Below are 20,955 nucleotides of genomic sequence, written 5' to 3' on the forward strand. Positions count from 1 at the left end.
TAAGTGAACATGGAAAATAACCACCAACTGGAGGGCAGACTATATGAAAGTACTCCTTGGCGTATGGGCAGATGAGAATTATCCTCTGCGTCAACGTTTTTGTGCCCCCCTCTCCATCGAGCCAAGCGACTGAGGGAGCTTCAGTTGGCTAACCAACTGGGGGGATACCTATATAATCATATGATCAATTACATATGAATAGCACTCCCTCTACTCTACTACTATACAACCTATAACATAACGTCATCGACTTTGTTGGTTAAAGCAATGGTAAATTAAATATCTCAAACCACCCCAACAAGATGGTTGCCAGACTGTAAACAAACAAGCTATTTTCTACCAATTCAATTCCTATGTTTACACCCACACCCCCTTTATTTCCCCCTTATTATCAGACAGTCAATATCTGACATTTTCCTCAGTTTCCCAGTAGAGCAATGGTAACCTTCTGAATACTTAAGGCACTATAAATACTCACTCTCCTTCTCATCTGTTCTTCTCTCCCACGCACTCTTTTACATAATTCCAGTGGTGTACTCCCCCTCCTCTCGTCTTTTTCTCTCTGTCATCCTCCCCTCTCCTCTGTACCCTCTCTTTTCCCTTCTTTTTCTTTTCATCCTGCTGTCTAACACATTTCCCCTGCTAGTCATTTCTCTAAGAAGGGCTACGCATGTTAATGTGAGTTGATAAGTATCAATCAATTAAGTAATAATAACAGACCCTAAAAGCAATCCCTTATTTAGGTTGTATACATACATAGATACATACATGAACACACACACACACACTAATACACAACTGTAATGTTCATCTAAAAAAATCCTATGCTGTATTGGAAACATTCTGCAATATGAGGTAGAGGTAGATTATCACAAAAATAGAACTGTTTCTGCTGGAATTTGAATCTGGATTGGCTATTCCCGGCCTCAGATCAATTTAAGGATAGATGCATTGATTTTAATCTGACCTAATTGATCTTAAACCCACACAGTTAAATGTGAAAAACATTATTTGATTTCATTCTTACTAATAACCCCCAAAATACTTGTCTAGTGGAGTATTCTCATATGATCTCAGTGATTATTGTCCCATAGTATGTATTAGAGATACGAATCAGCAAAATCCTGTTTTCTGCTCAGATGACATGTTCTACTCTGATTTAGCCACTGTCTCCTGTATAACTGACCCTAAGTTGGCTCTAGAAAATGTCTCCTCGATATTTATTCCTCTGGCAGATAAACACGTACCTTTTAAACAATTCAGAGTCAAAGATAGATCAGATTTCTTCTGAGTGATCAGAGCTCATTCAGATGAGATATCAGGCTTGGGCCGAAGCATGGAAAACTGACTGTGTAGTAGACTGGCAATATTTCAGACATTTAAGAAACAGATGTATTATGGCGATTAAGAAAGCTAAATCAAGCTACTTTTTAAGCTCTATCTCTGACTCTGCTGGTGATCCTTCAAAATGTTGGAAAACAGCAAATGCACTGAAGCATACAAATTAATCTTCTTCCCTGCATAAGCAAGTTCTGTCTGACTTTGGCATAATAACTGAGAAGAATGGGATAAGTGATTATTTTAATTGTCATTTTATCTCGATAGGCTTTTTATTTGAGAGAAACGGTGGTGTAGTTGACCTTGGTCAGTCAATCGACTGCTCTTCCCTCTGCCAGCTTCTAGCTGACTCGACGGTTAACCTGTCAACTTCTAGTGAATCTTTGTTTTCATTTCTACAATTTACTATCTGTGATGTGCTAGATGTCTTGCTTGAGATTGAGGTAAAAGAAATCCACTAGAGCTGATATGCTTGATCAATTTTGATGCAGCTCTCTGTCCCCCTGGTTGCTGAATCGTTAACCCATATTTTTTACCTGACAATTATATCTGGTAATATCCCCAAGGTTTGGAAGGTGGTCCATGTACTCCCCCTTCACAAAGTTGGTGACCCTTGTGACCTAAATAATGAACATTCTTGCATAGCTAAAATATTAGAATCCTTGATTAATTCTCATTGAAGATCTTTCTTATCTTTGAAATGTATTCTAAATGTACATCAGTCAGGTTTAATACCAGGTCAGATCAACATCAAAGCACTATCTCTGCTGCATAGTTGTAAATGAGGTGGTTAACTGTATGGATAAAAGGCAACATTGTGCTGCCCTCTTCATTGACCTGTCAAAGGCTTTCGATACTGTTGATCACTCTCTGCTAATTCCGAGGCTTCCATCAATTGGCCTAGACCAGGCTGCATGCAACTGGTTTAAAAATTACTTGACAGATAGAACTCAATGTACAGTGCATTGGGAAAGTATTCAGACCCTTTGACTTTTTTCATATTTTGTTACGTTACAGCCTTGTTTTAAAATGTATTACATTGTTTTTTCCCTCATCAATCTACACACAATACCCCATAATGACAAAGCAAAACGTTTTTTAAATACATTTTTGCTAATGTATAATTAAAAAAAAACTTAAATACCACATTTAGTATTCAGACCCTTTACTCAGCACTTTGTTGAAGCACCTTTGGCAAGTCTTATTGGGTATGACGCACACCTGTATTTGGGGAGTTTCTCCCATTCTTCTCTGCAGATGCTCTCAAGCACTGTCAGGTAGGATGGGGAGCGTCGTTGCACAGCTATTTTCAGGTCTCTCCAGAGATGTTTGATCGGTTTCTAGTCCGGGCTCTGGCTGGGCCACTCAAGGACATTCAGAGACTTGTCCCGAAGCCACTCCTGCGTTGTCTTGGCTGTGTGCTTAGGGTAGTTGTCCTGTTGGAAGTTGAACCTTCACCCCAGTCTGAGGTCCTGAGTGCTCTGGAGCAGGTTTTCATCAAGGATCTCTCTGTACTTTGCTCTGTTCATTTTTGCCTCGATTCTGAGTAGTCCACTAGTCCCTGCCGCTGAAAAACATCCCCACAGCATGATGCTGCCACCACCATGCTTCACCGTAGGGATGGTGCCAGGTTTCCTCCAGATGTGACGCTTCTCATGGTCTGAGTCCTTTAGGTGCCTTTTGGCAAACACCAATGGCAAACTCCAAGCGGGCTTCCATCTGGCCACTCTACCATAAATGCCTAACTGGTGGAGTGCTGCAGAGATGGTTGTTTTTCTGGAAGGTTTTCCCATCTCCAAAAAGGAACTCTGGAGCTCTGTCAGAGTGACCATCGGGTTCTTGGTCACTCTGACTCTGGAGCCCTTCTCCCTCAATAGCTCAGTTTGGCCGGGCAGACAGAAATAGGAAGAGTCTTGGTGGTTCCAAACTTCTTCCATTTAAGAATGATGAAGGCCACTTTGTTCTTGGGGACCTTCAATGCTGCAGACATTTTTTGTTACTTTCCCCAGATCTGTGCCTCGACACAATCCTGTCTCGGAGCTCTATGGACAATTCCTTCGACCTCATGGCTTGATTTTTGCTCTGACATGCTCTGTCATCTGTGGGAACTAATATAGACAGGTGTGTGCCTCTCCAAATCATGTCCAATTAATTGAATATACCACAGGTACTCCAATCAAGTTGTAGAAACAACTCAAGGATGATCAATGGAAACAGGATGCAACTGAGCTAAATTTGGAGTCTAATAGCAAAGAGTCTGAATACTTATGCAAATAAGTTATTACTCTTTTTATTTGTAATAAATTAGCAAAAATGCATACATTTTTTCTCTCGCTTTTTCATAATTTGGTATTCTGTGTAGATTGATGAGAAAAAAAAACAATATAATACATTTTAGAATAAGGCTGTAATGTAACAACATTTGGAAAAAGGGAAGGGGTCTGAATACTTTCCAAATGCACTGTATATTTTTTATATTTTTACCCCAAAAATATATGGGGGATTGGAAATGATGCAGACAATTACATTGATGGAAGCCACAATCTCTCTGCAATAGTAAAGCTGATCAACCCCCCCCCAAAAAATAAAAAAAATAAGTATAATACAATATATACACAAAAGTATGTGGACACTCCTTCAAATTAGTGGATTCAGCTATTTCAGCCACACCCGTTGCTGACAGGTGTATACATTTGAGCACACAGCTCTGCAATCTCCATAGAAAAGCATTGGCAGAAGACTGGTCTTACTTAGGAGCGCAGCCACTTTCAACGAGGCACCGTCATAGGATGCAACCTTTCCAACAAGTCAGTTCATCAAATTTCTGCCCTGCTAGAGCTGCCCCGGTCAACTGTAAGTGCTGTTATTGTGAAGGGGGAATGTCTAGGAGCAACAAAGGCTCAGCTGTGAAGTGGTAGGCCACAGAAGCTCACAGAATGGGACAGCCAAGCGCTGAAGCGCATAGCATGTAAAAAATCATCTGTCCTCGGTTGCAACACTCACTAATGAGTTGCCTCTGGAAGCAACGTCAGCACAATAACTTTTCGTCGGGAGCTTCATGAAATGGGTTTCCATGGCCGAGCAGCCACACACAAGCCTAATATCACCATGTGCAATGCCAAGCTTGGGCTGGAGTGATGTAAAGCTCGCCACCATTGGACTCTTCAGCAGTGGAAACGTGTTCTCTGGAGTGATGAATCACGCTTCACCATCTGGCAGTCCGACGGACGAATCCAGGAGTCCAGGAGAACGCTACCTGACAGAATGCATAGTGCCAACTGTAAAGTTTGGTGGAGGAGGAATAATGGTCTGGGGCTGTTTTTCATGGTTCGGGTTAGGCCCCTTAGTTCCAGTGAAGGGAAATTTTAACGCTACAGCATACAATGACATTTTAGACGATTCTGTGCTTACAACTTTGCGGCAACGGTTTGGGGAAGGCCCTTTCCTGTTTTAGCATGACAATTCCCTCATGTACAAAGCAAGGTCCATACAGAAATGGTTTATCGAGATCTTTGTGGAAGAACTTGACTGGCCTGCACAGAGCCCTGACTTCAACCCAATTGAATACCTTTGGGAGTAATTGGAATACCGACTGCGAGCCAGACCTAATCGTCCAACATCAGTGCCCGACTTTACTAATGCTCTTGTGGCTGAATGGAAGCAAGTCCCCACAACTAGGTTCCAACATCTAGTGGAAAGCCTTCCCAGATTAGTGGAGCAAAGAATGGACCAACTCCATATTAAAGCCCATGATTTTGTAATGAGATGTTCGACTTGCAGGTGTCCACATACTTTTGGTGATGTAGTGTATCAGACTTGATGAACGGATGCTAAACTACTAATCAGAGTTTGAAGTTAATTGTTCTCTTTGAATAAAAACTATTACTGATGCCCTTATACAACATTATTAATTTGAAATAGTAGGCAAATTAATTAATTAATTAAGTCACCAATTATTTGACCACTAAAGTTCATACACATTCAACATGCATAATTAATCTTGCCGAGGGCAATCAGGTGTTGTGAACTGTGAAACAAGTGCCTAAGATGATAAACTATTATATGGATTTATGTGTCCTTCAATATGAGTTGGTAATATAAAAGGCATTCATGAGCACATTCTATGAGGGAGAAGAAAAAAAATCACCACATCATCCTAGAACATGATTAAACATGGAAAGAAGAAAAGTGTCACTGCAATTGTCAGCACTAAAACATTCTCATTGGCTTGCAGGTTTTTGTGGCTGCGTTGCAAAACTATGTATGAAAAAAGACGAGAGGTATACTTTAATACAATCCAAGGTCGTGTGCCAAAGCAGTCTTGTTTAAATGTATCAAACTACACAGGCCCCGTTTAGAACTACCTTGAACGTCCTTGCCACAGTGTGACTCAAAGCAGACAAAATCCTAAGTACCATAGAGCCATAGACCATTATTTCCACAATATATTTGAACAACATTAGATGAAATCAGCATCACCAAAGATCCACCTTGTTTTCCATACATTTGTATCTAAAAATGTTAAGCATTCTCCTCAATCTCAATCTCACACAGCTGGAACGGTGGAAAATATATTTTCTACACTAAACGGTTAGCTGTTACAGACACATTTTTGAGATCGGAGACAAAATCCCCATGTCGTTGTCTACTCAGGGCAGCGGGCGTCACCGACACCCATTAATGTGAGCTGGTCAGAGATTCTGGTCAGAGGGTTACCGATCTCGTCTTTGAGCAGTCCCCAGAGGTCCCGATACTTTCAAACATGTTTGATTTTGATCTGCAATGCTCTTGTAGTGTGAGATGTGCAACGACAAGTTTTGAGAACTGTGATCAGGAAAAGCCAATAAGAGCTCGCCAGAGAAGGTCAGTGAGATGATGACGTTGTTTCACATCACCCAGAATTTGTAGACTCTTGAGCGGGAGTGATGACTACATGGTATGCATTTGTAATTGCCTTTAAAGAAAGCCAAAGTGTCAAATCATTACAGCTCTGAAGTTCACAATACATTTTATTAAATTATAAATGTTGGCTAGATATTTAAACTTTGAATGGCAAGCGTGAGGATCTGACTGAAAATGTTCATGAGGCTGCATTGAGCCACAGCTCATTGTAGCTAAGTTAAATCTAATCACATCATCACATAGTTTTTGTGAGGCAGCGTGGTATCAAGAATCCTAACGACCAAGTCAAGAACCTTGTAGTGTGTGACCCCAGTCTGTGCCACTTCATTTATTGTGAGCAACACAAGACAAAACTACCTGGAAGATGGTCGTTTAATGTGAGAGGCTCAGCGATGTTAGGATTTTGAAAGTCGTGTAGTGTACACCCGGCTTTAGGTGAACATATTTCTACAGTGAAGATTGTAACTCCATTACCTAGTGTCAGAAATGGCCTGGATAGAATACCCTCGATTTCATAACATATTATTTATGTCTATATGTGTCCTAATGACTCAAACAGGCCAAAATATTGCAGGAATGTAGAGACTGAGTCACATACAGCCAATTCACATAAGGATTTATATTGGGAGAATATGAGTAATTTCAGAGCAATTATTTTAGGACATAGTGTCACCTGGCTCTCGTAAATGCTACATAACAGCTCACTGCCCTAAGTAGCATATCTTGAGAAAAATAACATATTTCCAAAACAAGAACAAAAGTGCTATTCAGTGCAACCAGCCAGACAGTTATTTCAGGCTTTAAGTGCTTACTTTTAGTACCAAGATATTAAAAGTAGATTATAGAAGACCTGCTCACAGGAACAAGTTATGCACGCCCAAGTGAGCTCACTGAACAGCCGTATCTACCCAAACGTACCTGCTAATATTGCAGGGGATGGAGAACCAGAGATTCTAGAATTTGGCCAAAAACAAACACAATTGACTGAGTAGGAGGCTCTGTTGTACTGTACACTTTAAGACCACTTGAAATCCAGGTTCAAAAAACATGAAAACTGCACACCAAAAATCTGTGATTCAATGCACAAAATACTGTACGTCATACACTCATTCTCAGAAAGTGACCATGTTCTGTCCTGTCTGTTTTAGTACATTAGGAACAGTGGCAACCCATCATTCAGGGTAGAGCCCCACCTGTTTTGAGCCCCACATGTTTAGCAAAAAAAAATCTCTCTATATATATATTTTTTGTGTGCCTGTTTTGTATATTATTTTAGCATTAATACGTGTCACCTATCAGTTCCCAACCAATGTAAACATTTTTTTTTATAATAATAAAGGTGCATACAGACATGGTCTCTTTTTTGCTTTCTTGAGTAAGGCAGCTCCAAAATACAAGTGTTTCAGCCTAGCTCAGTGCTTTCTGTAATGGTGGGGCAGCCAGCTGAAAATATGGAGTGTAGGGTTTGGTAATGTTCTCTAGTTGCGCCGTGATTGGCTCAGTGTTCTGTCACTCATGGGGACACTAAGTCACCGCAAAAAATCTACCGGGAGATCTAGAAAATTCAAGCCCCTTGGGTGCTGCCATAGAGTTACATTAGAAGTGCCCATCCAAGAAGGCTCAAGGTCATTGGCCACAGATAAAATGATGAAAAATCACGTTATATCTACCATGGCTTTCATTGGACTGATCGTAGCTAGCAAGCTAGACAAAATCTTAGTTAGCAAGCTAGAAAAGCAGTCATCATCATGAATCACGCCGACAATCTACTGGCAAATCCTTTGCAATCCTTGTCATATGAAGAGAAATTATACATAAAGCGAATCAGTGGACATCGGTCATTGGACATTGCACAAAAAGTTGGAAATCGCAAATTCAGCAATGAATGGTTTGGAAGGAATCAGTGGCTAACTGAAAGCGTTGCAAAGCAATCACTAGCCTGCTAATTCAGTGCGGTGGGGGTGTGGTCCAAGTCTGGGTTTAAGGGATTATTTTCCAATCTTAAAAGGATAAACACTACGGGCCAGAAAAGTTTGAATACATTAGTAATGTTGTCAATCCAGCATGACTTCTGCTACGTTCAATTCAACTGGAAACTCGGAACTGGGAATTTCAGACTTCAGTGAGATCAAGACAACTGGGAACTCAGGGACAAAACGAGCTCCGACTGGGAAAATAAGTTTTGAACGGTCAACCAACTTGGAAGTCGGGAACTCGGGCCTCTTTCTAGAGCTCCGACCTGAAATCAAATCACACACATTTGTCACATGCGCCGAATACAACAAGTGTAGACTTTACCGTGAAATGCTTACTTACAAGCCCTTAACCAACAGCGCAGTTCAAAAAGAGTTAAGAAAATATTTACCAAATAAACTAAAGTAAAAAATAATAAAGAGTAACACAATAAAATAACAATAACGAGTCTATATACAGGGGCTACCAGTACCGAGTCAATGTGCGGGGGTACAGGTTAGTTGAGGTAATTTGTACATGTAGGTAGGGATGAAGTGACTATGGATAGATAATAAACAGCGACTAGCAGCAATGTACAAAACAAATGGAGGGGGGGGGGGGGTGTCAATGTAAATAGTCCAGTGGCCATTTGATTAATTGATCAGCAGTCTTATGGCTTGGAGGTAGATGCTGTTAAGGAACCTTTTGGTCCTAGATTTGGAGCTCCGGTACCAGTTGCTGTGCGGTGACAGAGAAAACAGTCTATGACTTGGGTGACTGAAGTCTCTAACAATTGTATTGGCTTTCCTCTGACACCGCCTATTATATAGGTCCTGGATGGCAGGAAGCTTGGCCCCAGTGATGTACTGGGCCGTTCTCACTAACCTCTGTAGCGCCTTACGGTCAGATGCCGATGCAACCAGTCAGGATGCTCTCGATGGTGCAGCTGTAGAACTTTTTGAGGATCTGGGGACCCATGCCAAATCTTTTCAGTCTCCTGAGGGGGAAAATGTTTTGTCGTGCCCTCTTCACAACTGTCTTGGTGTGTTTGGACTATGATAGTTTGTTGGTGACACCAAGGAACTTGAAACTCTCGACCCGCTCCACTACAGCCCCGTCGATGTTAATGGGAGCCTGTTTGGCCCGCCTTTTCTTGTAGTCCACGAAGATCACTGACGTCATGATTCAACCTTGTTTTTTTCAGAGTTCCCAGTTGTCTTGAAAACACTATAAATCCAGAGAATGCCAGACTTTGATTACAAAGTTTGATGACAAAATTTTCCCACAAGGACCGCCGCGCCATTTATCCTACGGTTCTAACTTGGTGTACAGGGAGAATACTGCAAGAACGGCCCATTTTCTGAATTCTGTCGCTGTACATTTCAAAAGCGCTGAACAAATAGTTATAATGACTATGTCCATCCTAGCTCGCTCATTAATGTCTTAATCGAAATTACGGATTGCCTCTTATCTGCTCGTCGTCCCCTTATGCCATAGTTTGTACGTCTCAATTGTCAGTAGGAACCACATTTGGTTAAGCAAGTCTCCCATATCTGCTATGCGTTTTTAAAAGGCAGTAAATGAGGCTGAATGAACTATTTCACTACAGACAAGGCTCCACTCATAGGCATGTGTAGCAGTGGTAAGGATTCACTCCATGGTGCTGAAAAGAAAGCTCTGCTGTTGGGACAGCTTTATCTAGTCCCTAACAGTTTGTGGGCACCATTTGTCACCGTTAAAGTGCAACTAATGTATTTTTTAGTGTTGTGTTGTGTAGTGGCTTTGCTGGCATGCATCAAAAAGAAATTTGTTTGTTTGTCCCACCAAGATTTAGATGATAAAATCGCCACTGATTAGGAACATTATGTGCTGTCAGCCCGTCACTCAGTTTTCATTAGACCTTTCATTAGAGTTTGTTTGCCTGCAGGCTACGGAATTTCAATGTATTTTCCATTGAGAGTTAACTCTCCCTTTTAATGCATTGTTTAATGAGCAACACTACTAGTAATTATCTAAACACCTTTCTAAAATGGATTGTACTGCCTGCTAGACTAGTCTAACTGAGGATATTATTTTAGATGTTTCTATGCCCACCTAAATAATGTTTATGGAGTGAAACAAAGCCAAAAATAAAACTGCAATACTTGAAATAGATCTCTTACACTTCAAAAATGACATTTTGTTTGTTAACCAGAGATTACTTTGATTAAATACAGGCCTGTGTTTCTGAGGCCTTATACACATTTACAACAACGTTACGGTAACGTTATGAATTTAAATGTTTGTGTTCAAATGGGCGGCTCATGGCAGTACAACACAAAGAAGTCAATGGAATGCAGACCATGCGGGATAGAAGAAGGATGCCGGATTGCCACACATTCAACAAATCTGATCTAACAAAGTGGATATTCATCAAATCCGTCATGATTTATGTGTTGTAACAGGCCCACAATGTGGTTGCTAAAGTCTGATTTGGATATATTTGGCTGTTTTCACTGCATAACATTAAGAAGTTGTTCTCAGGTTTAGAAGAAGTGACTGCTAAATGCTAACTACTGTTTGTATAAGCTGGTAGCATAATTAGCATAGAGACGTCTGTGGTGGTAGTAAAAGTAGTTTTGAACTGTAATGCAGTTGACATGAACATGTATTGGGGTTGACATACATACAAGCATTATACTCTAACATAGTGTGAAATACACATGTAAACACTAGCCTAAATGTAGGTTAACTTTGCTGGGGGGCAATGAGAAGATTCAGGATCTATCCCCCACGGCAACTTTCCTCCAAGCGCTTCCAAGGCATTTCCATTGTTTTGGTCACGTTCCATTGACCTCTTTACTGCATCTATTAACGGTAGGCACGTTTCGTCACAAAACTGTTTTAATTGTTCATTTTAGGACTGATGCCCAGATGAGCATTCTACTCAATGCGGTCTCAATTGCTGATGAAGATTTGATCAAAAGTGCATGACTGTGGCAGAAGGGGGCAAATAATTAGTAGGAGAAGCTTTTGTCATCATTTTGATGTCGCCAGATTGACTTTAGATGCATTATAATTTTTGCTAGCTAGCTAAGACTGAGGGGATAGTGCAAACATTTTTGCTAGCTATTTCTGACAAACTTTGCTAGCTCATGGCAACATTGCATCTCTCTAAAGTAAACTTGTTGACATCATAATGATGCCAATGTTGTTTTATAGTAATTATTTGTCTACTTTAGCAATGTCATCGTATTTCCAGGCCTCTAATTGTGTAATTTTGGCTGAACAGTCATTAGCCCCTGTTCAGAAAGACTGAGCATCAACCATCAGTCTGACATCAATATGCTGCGGCATCTGTAGAATGTTGTTAACCATGGCAACTACGCAACCGAGTGACGGAGGTGCAACCCATGAATTATGGAGAACTGTTAAAAAAAACGATTTAGTTATGAATTCAACTTGAATTAAATGAGTTGACTCTTCACATGGGATGATTTCACTGAACAACAAAAGAAAGGGAATATTGAATGATCCCCAATGATCCATCGCATATCCCAAAAACGTTTTCAACATACTGTAAAATGATAGTCTATAAACTAAAGCTTTGGTTGTCTTCCTCAGGCTCAATGTCCACCTCTTGACCATCAGACTCTGAGGCCTCATTTTCACTGTCACGTTCCAACCTTGTTGAGGATGAAAAAATTGTCAGGCTCAAAAAGACTCACATTTGCCCGGATGACCACCCTTGTATTTTATTTCAACCCTCGTATTGGTCAGCCTGTTGCGTGCTTTGGTGTGTGTGTTCCCAAACAAGGACCAGTTGCGCTCTGAGGCGGCTGATGTTGGTGGGATTTGGAGGATGATGGAGGCAAAAGGGGAATGAGCCTCAGATCCACAAAGTCCCTTCCACCAGGTGGCTTATGAGATATGTTGGCACGACTGCCATATTGCATCTCCATCTCAAAGCCCTTGCTTGGAAGTGTACTTCGCCAGACTGCCAAGAACCTTGCCCTCATTCAGGCCAAGGTGGCGAGACATGATAGTGATGACACCATAGGCCTTGTTGATCTCTGCACCAGACAGGATGCTCTTGCCAGCATACTTGGGGTCCAACATGTACGCTGTGGCGTGTATGGGCTTCAGGCAGAAGTCTTCACGCTTTTTGATGTATTTCAGAACTGCAGTTTCCTCTGCTTGGAGCAACAGTGAAGTGGGCAGGGCAGTACGGATTTCTTCTCTTACATCTGCAAGCAGAGTCTGAACATCAGATAGGATGGCATTGTCTCTCTCAATCCGTGCAATGGCTACTGCTATAGGTTTCAGGAGTTTCAGGCTGCTTACCACTCTCTCCCAAAATACATCATCCAGGAGGATCCTCTTGATGGGGCTGTCCATATCTGCAGACTGTGATATGGCCATTTCTTGGAGAGACTCCTTCCCCTCCAGGAGATTGTCAAACATGATGACAAAACCACCCAAAACAGGTGTTGCTGAGCAGCTTCAATGTGGGGCTCTTATTCTTCTCACTTTGCTTGGTGAGGTAGATTGCTCCTATAACTTGATGACCCTTCACATACCTAACCATTTCATTGGCTCTATTGTAGAATGTATCCATTGTTTTCAGTGCAGTGATGTCATTGAGGAGCAGATTCAATGCATGCGCAGCACAGCCAATGGGTGTGATGTGAGGGTAGGACTCCTCCACTTTAGACGAAGCAGCCTTCATGTTAGCAGCATTGTCTGTCACCAGCGCAAATACCTTCTGTCGTCCAAGGTCATTGATGACTGCCTTCAGCTCATCTGCAATGTAGAGACCGGTGTGTCTGTTGTCCCTTGTGTCTGTGCTCTTGTAGAATACTGGTTGAGGGGTGGAGATGATGTAGTTAATTATTCCTTGCCAACGAACATTCGACCGCCCATCAGAGATGATTGCAATACAGTCTGCTTTCTCTATGATTTGCTTGACCTTCACTTGAACTCTGTTGAACTCTGCATCCAGCAAATTAGTAGACAAAGCATGTCTGATTGGAGGGGTGTATGCTGGGCGAAGAACATTCAGAAATCTCTTCCAATACACATTGCCTGTGAGCATCAGAGGTGAACCAGTTGCATACACAGCTCGAGCAAGACATTCATCAACATTTCTCTGACTATGTTCCTCCATTGAGTCAAAAAAACTTCTGATTCCAGGAGGACCATGAGCTGTTGCTATCGATAAGGCGTCTGATTCATCATTTTCACCTCGAATAGAAGTAGAGGGACTTTTGTCAGAGGTTGCTTGTTGTGAGCGCTGAGGGAACTTTATGCACTTGGCCAAATGATGCTGAATCTTTGTTGCATTCTTCACATATGATTTGGCACAGTATTTGCAAATGTACACAGCTTTTCCTTCTACATTAGCTGCAGTGAAATGTCTCCACACATCAGAGAGTGCCATTGGTATTTTCCTGTAAAGATTAGAAAAAAAGGAGTAAAAAAACCCAAATACAATTCCATGTACAGATAACTAGTTAAGCAGTTAGATTAAATACTCCTTTGTAAGATACATGTTTTAAAATGAAACATGTATGGAAATAGGTGAATTAACACTCCTCAGTTAGCAGGCTATATCAGGATAAGGTAAGACCCAGATGCAGACCGTGTCGAAGTAACAATGTTTATTTTAACACCAAGGGCAGGCAAATGACAGGTCAAGGCAGGCAAGCTCAGGGACAGGCAGAGTACAGTAACCCAGTTCAGTAATCCAGAGGTGGAGCAAAGGTACAGAGTGGTCAGGCGGGCGGGTACAATGTCAGGACAGGCAAGGGTCAAAAACCAGGAGGACGAGAAAAAGAGAGGCAGGGAAAAAGACAGAAGCTGACAGGATGAACGCTGGTAAGCTTGACAAACAAGACGAACTGGCAACAGACAAACAGAAAACACAGGAATAAGTACACAGGGGATAATGGGGAAAATGGGCGACACCTGATCTGGGAGTGGGGGGGAAAGATCTCGGCTTCCGGGGGTGTAGCCGCGGCACTATAGCGGCGTGCCAGCACCTCAGACTTGACCTTCTTGGACACCGGTCCTTACTGAACCCCTCCCGGAGGTCCTGGTACTCTGCGGGAATGGCGGAGAGGTTCAGGGAAATTTCCAAGCCCCCAGGAAGACGTCCCGGGGCAGGCAGAACTGACTTCAGGCAATGAGTGTGGCAGGACCTGCTCCAGCCCACGATGGCACCAGTAGCCCAGTCGATGAGGGGATTGTGTTGCTGGAGCCAGTAGAATCCCAATACCACGGAAATCTGAGGAGACTTGATGAGCAGGAATTGAATAGCCTCGCTGTGATTCCCTGACACCCGTAGGTTGATGGGAGTGGTAATATTAGTGACCCGGCCTATATGGTGTCCGTCCAGCGCTCTATCCTCCATGGGAGTGGAGAGGGGCTGTTCAGCTCGGAAGCCAGGGTAGCATCCAAAAAACTCTCATAGGCCCCAGAATCAATGAGGATCCGAAGAGATTTAGACTGGCTACCACACAGCAGAATGGCAGGAACAGGGCTCCTACCAGTGAGCCTGATCTCTTATAAAGGACAAGAGGACTAAAAATGACCAAGAGTCCCACAATACAGCAACTCTTTGTGTTGATCCTGTATTGCCGTTCCGCTGGCGATAGCCCAGCTTTACCTATTTGCATATACTCGGGAAGCGGTGACTCAGCCAACTTCGGCGACTCTCGGGGCAGGTCGGGAGGCCTCGGGTTCTCTCGGCAACGGGATCATCGGGGACTTCCGGGATGACTCAAAGCCACAGTGGAATCCCTGGACTTGTGAGCAAAGTCAAATTTCCTCCCCCTCTGTCATTCCCGTAGTCACCCATCGATACGGATGGTCAAAGCGATGAGGGAATCGAGATTCATAGGTAACTTCCGAGCAGCAAGCTCGTCCTTGACCTCCTCCGAGACGCCGTGCTGGAACATATCGAACAGTGCTTTTTGGTTCCAAGCAGCTGGCAATGTGCGGAAAACTACCGCATAGTCAGCCACACTGCAGGAGTCCCGCCGAAGCTGGATTAGCTCCCGGGCAGCTTCTCTCCCGGAGAACGGATGAAAAAACCTTCACCTCTTCCACGAACGCCTCCAGATTAACGCATACGGCCGGCTGCTGTTACCATACAGCAGTAGCCCAGGTGAGAGTCCTCCCGTACATCAACGAGGGGAAGGAGGAGGGCTGCAGCTCGAAAATGAGAACACACTGCGCTAGAAACGCCCGACAGGTGCTCGACTCTCCATTGAAGTGTTCCAGGGGGGTAAACGGGGCTCCCAAGAAGGTGGAGTGGCTGATGGGACGGCGCTGCTAAAAGCTGAGTTGCTGAGGAGCTGCGGGGCGACCACCTTGGTAGACTGCCTCCCAGACAACCCGTGGAATTGCTTCAGCAAACTTTTCAATGCCCGGCCATGGCGGTCAGCCAACATTTTCCCCCTCTATAAGGCCACGAAGCAGTTCCTTGTGACTCCCGATGGTGGCTCCTTGGGAGGAGATGGCGTCACGCAGCTGGCCCGGGTCTGCTGGGTCAGTCATGGCCAGTTTGCACTCTCAGGATAAGGTAAGAATCGGATGCAGACTGTGTCGAAGTAACAATGTTGATTGTAAGACCAGGGGCAGGCAAATGACAGGTCAAGGCAGGCAGGCTCAGGGACAGGCAGAGTTTAGTAACCCAGAGGTGGAGCAAAGGTGCAGGACAGCAGGCAGACTCAGGGTCAGGGACAGGCAGAGTTCAGTAACCCAGAGGTGGAGCAAAGGTGCAGGACAGCAGGCAGGCTCAGGGTCAGGGACAGGCAAGAGTCAAAAACCAGGAGGACGAGAAAAAGATGCAGCGAAAAAGACAGGAGCTGACAGGACAAACACTGGTAAACTTGACAAACCAGACGACCTGGCAACAGACAAACAGAAAACACAGGTATAAATACACAGGGGATAATGGGGGAAATGGGCGACACCTGGAGGGGGGTGGAGACAAGCACAAAGACAGGTGAAACAGATCAGGGCGTGACAAGCTAAAACCCACATGGTAGCAACAACTAACCAGCAGAAATTGTTAACAAGTTAGAAATGATTTAAACACACTTTGCTGTAGACTACCATTTACTAGTTAACAACAAAATCATGTATATCACATAAAATATATTCACCCCACCCAGTATTGTAATCAAAACTTACCAGAAAGTATGTAGTCCTTGGCTCAGACAGTCTAGTAGTGTGGGCTCAATAGCATCTCATTAGTGTGCAAGATCTTGAGAATCAGCTGTACATGTGATGGAAGAATGCACTGTATGCAGAGGGTTGCAATTCCATTGAATTGGGGATAGTTTAACCAAAATATGCCACAAGACCTAGAATTGCCTTGTGTATCCCACCAAAAAAGGTTCACTGTTATAAGCTAACTTTTTTTATGAATTTAAGCAAAATTCCCAAGCTTAATTTCCCATGGAAAATTTCCAGAAATTTCCCAGAAAGTTTCCAACCCTTTGCAACCCTAATTGTAACATTATAAGCCCAAATATGGGCTTATAACGTGGCCTGACATGTACATCAAAGAAAGAGAAAATATAGGTTGTACCCTGTATATTTGGCACTTGTCCATTTGGTTCAACCTTTTGCAATATTCAAATCTCTCTCTCTCTCTCTATGTTCTATTCTAGATCCCAGCTCATTGTTTGGTATCCACGGTAACAACGCCAAGAAATTCTACTTGAAACACAAGACATTGGCACAACTAATACATTTGGAGCAAGAGACTTGAGAGTTACAAACATGTTGTGACTTGAGAGTTACAAACATGTTCATTTTCCAGGACAAAACAACAGTAAATTCGCACCAACATAGCACACACACACACACACACACACACACACACACACACACACACACACACACACACACACACACACACACACACACACACACACACACACACACACACACACACACACACACACACAAAATGTGCAAATGAGAGTGCATTTCTCACACTGTGAGGAACAAATCAAATAGCTTTGCACAGGGCCTTGTACCAGAGGCATGGAACAGTAATAAAACACACAACTGGTATCCTAGTGAAAACACATGCCTTATGACTCTTGCTGTTGCATTATTACATATCACACTACAAAATATTTAAACACTGAAATAACTTTGTTTGTGTGTGATTGCATCGTTGTGAACATCTGTGTGTGTGTGTGTGCACGCGCTTGTGTGCGTACTTATATTCTGAATGTATATTTTATGTCAGGCCGGAGTGTGTGTGGGTGGTAACAGCTTCCAGCCAACTGATACACAGAGAAAGAGAGAGGGAGAGAGAGAGCGAGAAAGGGACAGAGATAAAAAGAGAGATAGGGGGAGAGCAAGGAAGATTGAGAGTGGGTGTTTGGGAAGTACACAATAGCCCTTTCGCATGTGTTTCTCTGTGCATGAGTTTGAGATATTGGTAACACTTTACCTGACACCCAGCATCATAACACCTGATGACACAGTCATAACCATGTCATAATATGTCATAAACCCTCAAAACCTACCGCACAAGGCCAAACATTCCATTACACCATAGCCTAAGTTTCAACAGTATGTTTATGTTATATAACATTTTATGAAAATGACCATCTTAAATTATCATTGTAATTGTGCACACATTGATGTCACACATGCACCTACCCCAATGCTCTGTTGCTGAAGACTGGGCTGAATGCAGGAACAGATTTCAGGAGCAGGACAAGACATTCTCTTTTTGACTGATGACTGACATAAGGGCATGTACATGATAGACCCAACAACAACAAAGGATCTAAGAAACAAGCCTACAAATGCAAGGCCATTTCTTGGCAGGGAAAATAACTCATTTGAATACATGTGGGTTTTGACACTCCTATGTAGGTGTCATAACCAGCCATAAATAAACGCAATATATGTCACAACAGGTGTAAATATATATGGGTCATGACAGTGTTATGACCATATTATGACAGGTTATGGCATGTTATTATGACATATTATGACACTGGGTTTCAAGTAAAGTGTTACCGAGACTAAATCTTTATTTTTAAGAAGTAATCGGAATGCATGGCCATCAAAAATATTTACGGCTTTGGCTGACCAGCTTTGAGCCAGTATCTGAAAAATCTCTGGTTCGAATACCCACGTCGACAAGGTGAAAATCTGTCAATGTGCCCTTCAGCAAGGTACTTAACTCTAATTTGCTCCAGGGGCGCTGACACTGTAAAACAACACATTTCACTGCACCTATCCAGTGTGTGACAATAAAAATGTTTGTAGATTTAAAAAAAATACTGAACAGGGGTATTTCTTTCCTGCGATGCTTTTTAGGGTTTTGAGATTATCATAAGGCTAAAACATGCTATTGTTGTGTGACAGCTGTGCCATTTATTTGGCTTGATAGATTTATCCACGGATGTTGTGTGACACCAGGATATATTATGATTTTCTGGCTGTTGCGCAAGAAACAATGGATGAAGGAAGCTACATCGGTGTTTGTAAGACCAGGAGACATCCCAAAACAGATCTTCTCACGAAAATGTCTGTAAAGTCAGAAGGATTTGAGCATGAAACTATTATATAACTATAACCTGTTCTGAAAAGCCGAGACTCTCACAAATAGAAACATGTAGTCCATTCTGCTCTACGACGCCCACAAGCTTCAAAGGACTTGTCTAAGGTCGGTCCCGTCGACGTGCCAACTCTGCACAAGTCTTCTCACAAAACCGTCTGTAAAGTCTGAATGGTTTGAGCCCAGGATTTGGAACGAAGATGTCGTCCGTTTTGCTATACAATGCCCACAAGCTTCACAGCTCATCTGTGACCATGCGGTAAAAATGAATGGCGCTGAATAGGCTTTTTTTTGGAACCAGGGTTGCACATGTAACCTTTTTCCCCGTCTCTGATGCTTTCCTATATCTCTCAGATGCATTTCAGACACTTCAAATCGTACTTCCTTTTGATTCATTTTCGGACTACATTTTTTGCCCTGTACGAATGTGTTATTCAATGCTAATATGGGCTAACAGCAGTAATACCAAATTCAATGTTTCATCAAATAATTGTTTTATATTTCTTTTGGAAATCTACAGGAGTCCTACAATTCCAAATCAAATAGCTGAATGATCCATCTTATGAGCATCTTAAAAAAGCCCAGATGTTAGTAGCTTAGTTGATATTGCCAGAGGCTTAGACTCTGGGGTTAATTAGCATCATCTGTAGCTAACTACACTAAAACATTCTTGATTAGTGTTTAATGAACAATTTGATGTGTGTGGAAAAACTAAAATGATAGTGCAGGAGTTTGCCACAGCATCTACTGTAGGTTTCTATCTGCTTCAATGCTGTTCCCTATGCGCCCCTTTTTCTATTGTTACCATGACAACTGTCCATTTGAAGTTTTCACTGCACACACTAACTTCGGTTTCCAATCTGTTAGGTACAGTACAAAGCTAATGCTATATGAGGGAGTAAGCTGAGTCAGATAAGAGGAGCTTTACATTTGGAAACACGAAATCAATAGATATCTTGATGGCAAAAGTTCAAAGCAATTCTTTGACTAGCAGCCAATAAGATGTGGAACTCATGTATTTGCCAGGTAGACTGAGCACAGAACAAGGGCTGGAAGGCTATCATTGAGTATGGAGGACTTTCCACAACTATGCTATCAGGAGTGCCCTTGATTTGCACAGCAGCACATCCCGGACCTAGTGAGTTTAGAAATTGTCTGTCCCATGTTGTGACCTATTCAGTGCGGATGGCAAACCTGGCTGGAAAGTCATCCGGCTCACGGAATGGGACTAATTATTGCTAAATCAAGTGTCAACTCCCTCCAATCCAGGACACACTGTTGTGCAAGTCAAACACTTCTGAAAACGAGTTGTGGAAAATCCACCATCTGTAATTATTTAATTCTGACCAAAATGTGGAAACGGTAAGGCTAGCGTTTTAACAGGGACAAACTAAAGACCTAAGTATACTGTATGTGTGTAGCGTTACAAGCAGGGATGTAGAGGTAAAAAGGTGGGTATATAAAGGTGGCAGAGAAACAAAGGCTAACACTAACAATGCTAATTTAGCATAATAAGTGCATAAGGCTATTCACCAAATACAAAAAGACTCCACTACATCATTGGTTACAATACATTAACCGGGAAGAGATACTGGTAATAACAACATGGTGGGCCTCAGGTTCTCCAACAACAAATCAAGATGTGATGTGACTGTTCAGGTACCCTCTGAATGGCACAACATGGCATGCATGGCCAATGCCAAAACTATTGTTACAATAAATCTTTAGAGCAATCAGTAACATACATTCCACGTCCAAATTTCCAAGGGGACCAGCCCCATCCCTGGCCCCTTATTAGCTTGTATTAATCCAGATTTCTGTTCTGTATCCTCACCATTTCACAACAGCTCACGGCCCGGTCCAGAAACAATCCCTGGGCACTTCATGTAGATCTGAAGGAATTGGACAGGTAAAACCATTTGGTAGTAGCTCCATCTAGCATACCAGAGGGCGAAGGAGCTACTACCATATAACATATACCTATTAACTTAATTCAGATCAACATGGCCATAGGGGTAGGAGCTAGGTGTTGTTTCTGGACAGGGCACTTGTCGAGCAATTGGAACTTCAGTGTTATTACGGTTTAAAGTTACAAGTCAGTCTCAGTTAGAATGGACATGACACTTCTGACGTTCAACATTGGAGAGGATTACAAAGACAAATGATGACGCTGATAGATTTAC

At 42.5% G+C, this 20,955-nt stretch overlaps 1 protein-coding gene across 7 annotated transcripts in view; it reads right to left on the reverse strand.

Moving 5' to 3' along the window:
* LOC139558576 (ras/Rap GTPase-activating protein SynGAP-like) overlaps positions 1–20,955 on the reverse strand; it is a 112,412-nt gene that overhangs the window by 35,068 nt on the left and 56,389 nt on the right. The window lies entirely within an intron of this gene.

This window comes from Salvelinus alpinus, chromosome 29 (genome assembly GCF_045679555.1).
Source record: "Salvelinus alpinus chromosome 29, SLU_Salpinus.1, whole genome shotgun sequence".
Taxonomy (NCBI): Eukaryota; Metazoa; Chordata; class Actinopteri; order Salmoniformes; family Salmonidae; genus Salvelinus; species Salvelinus alpinus.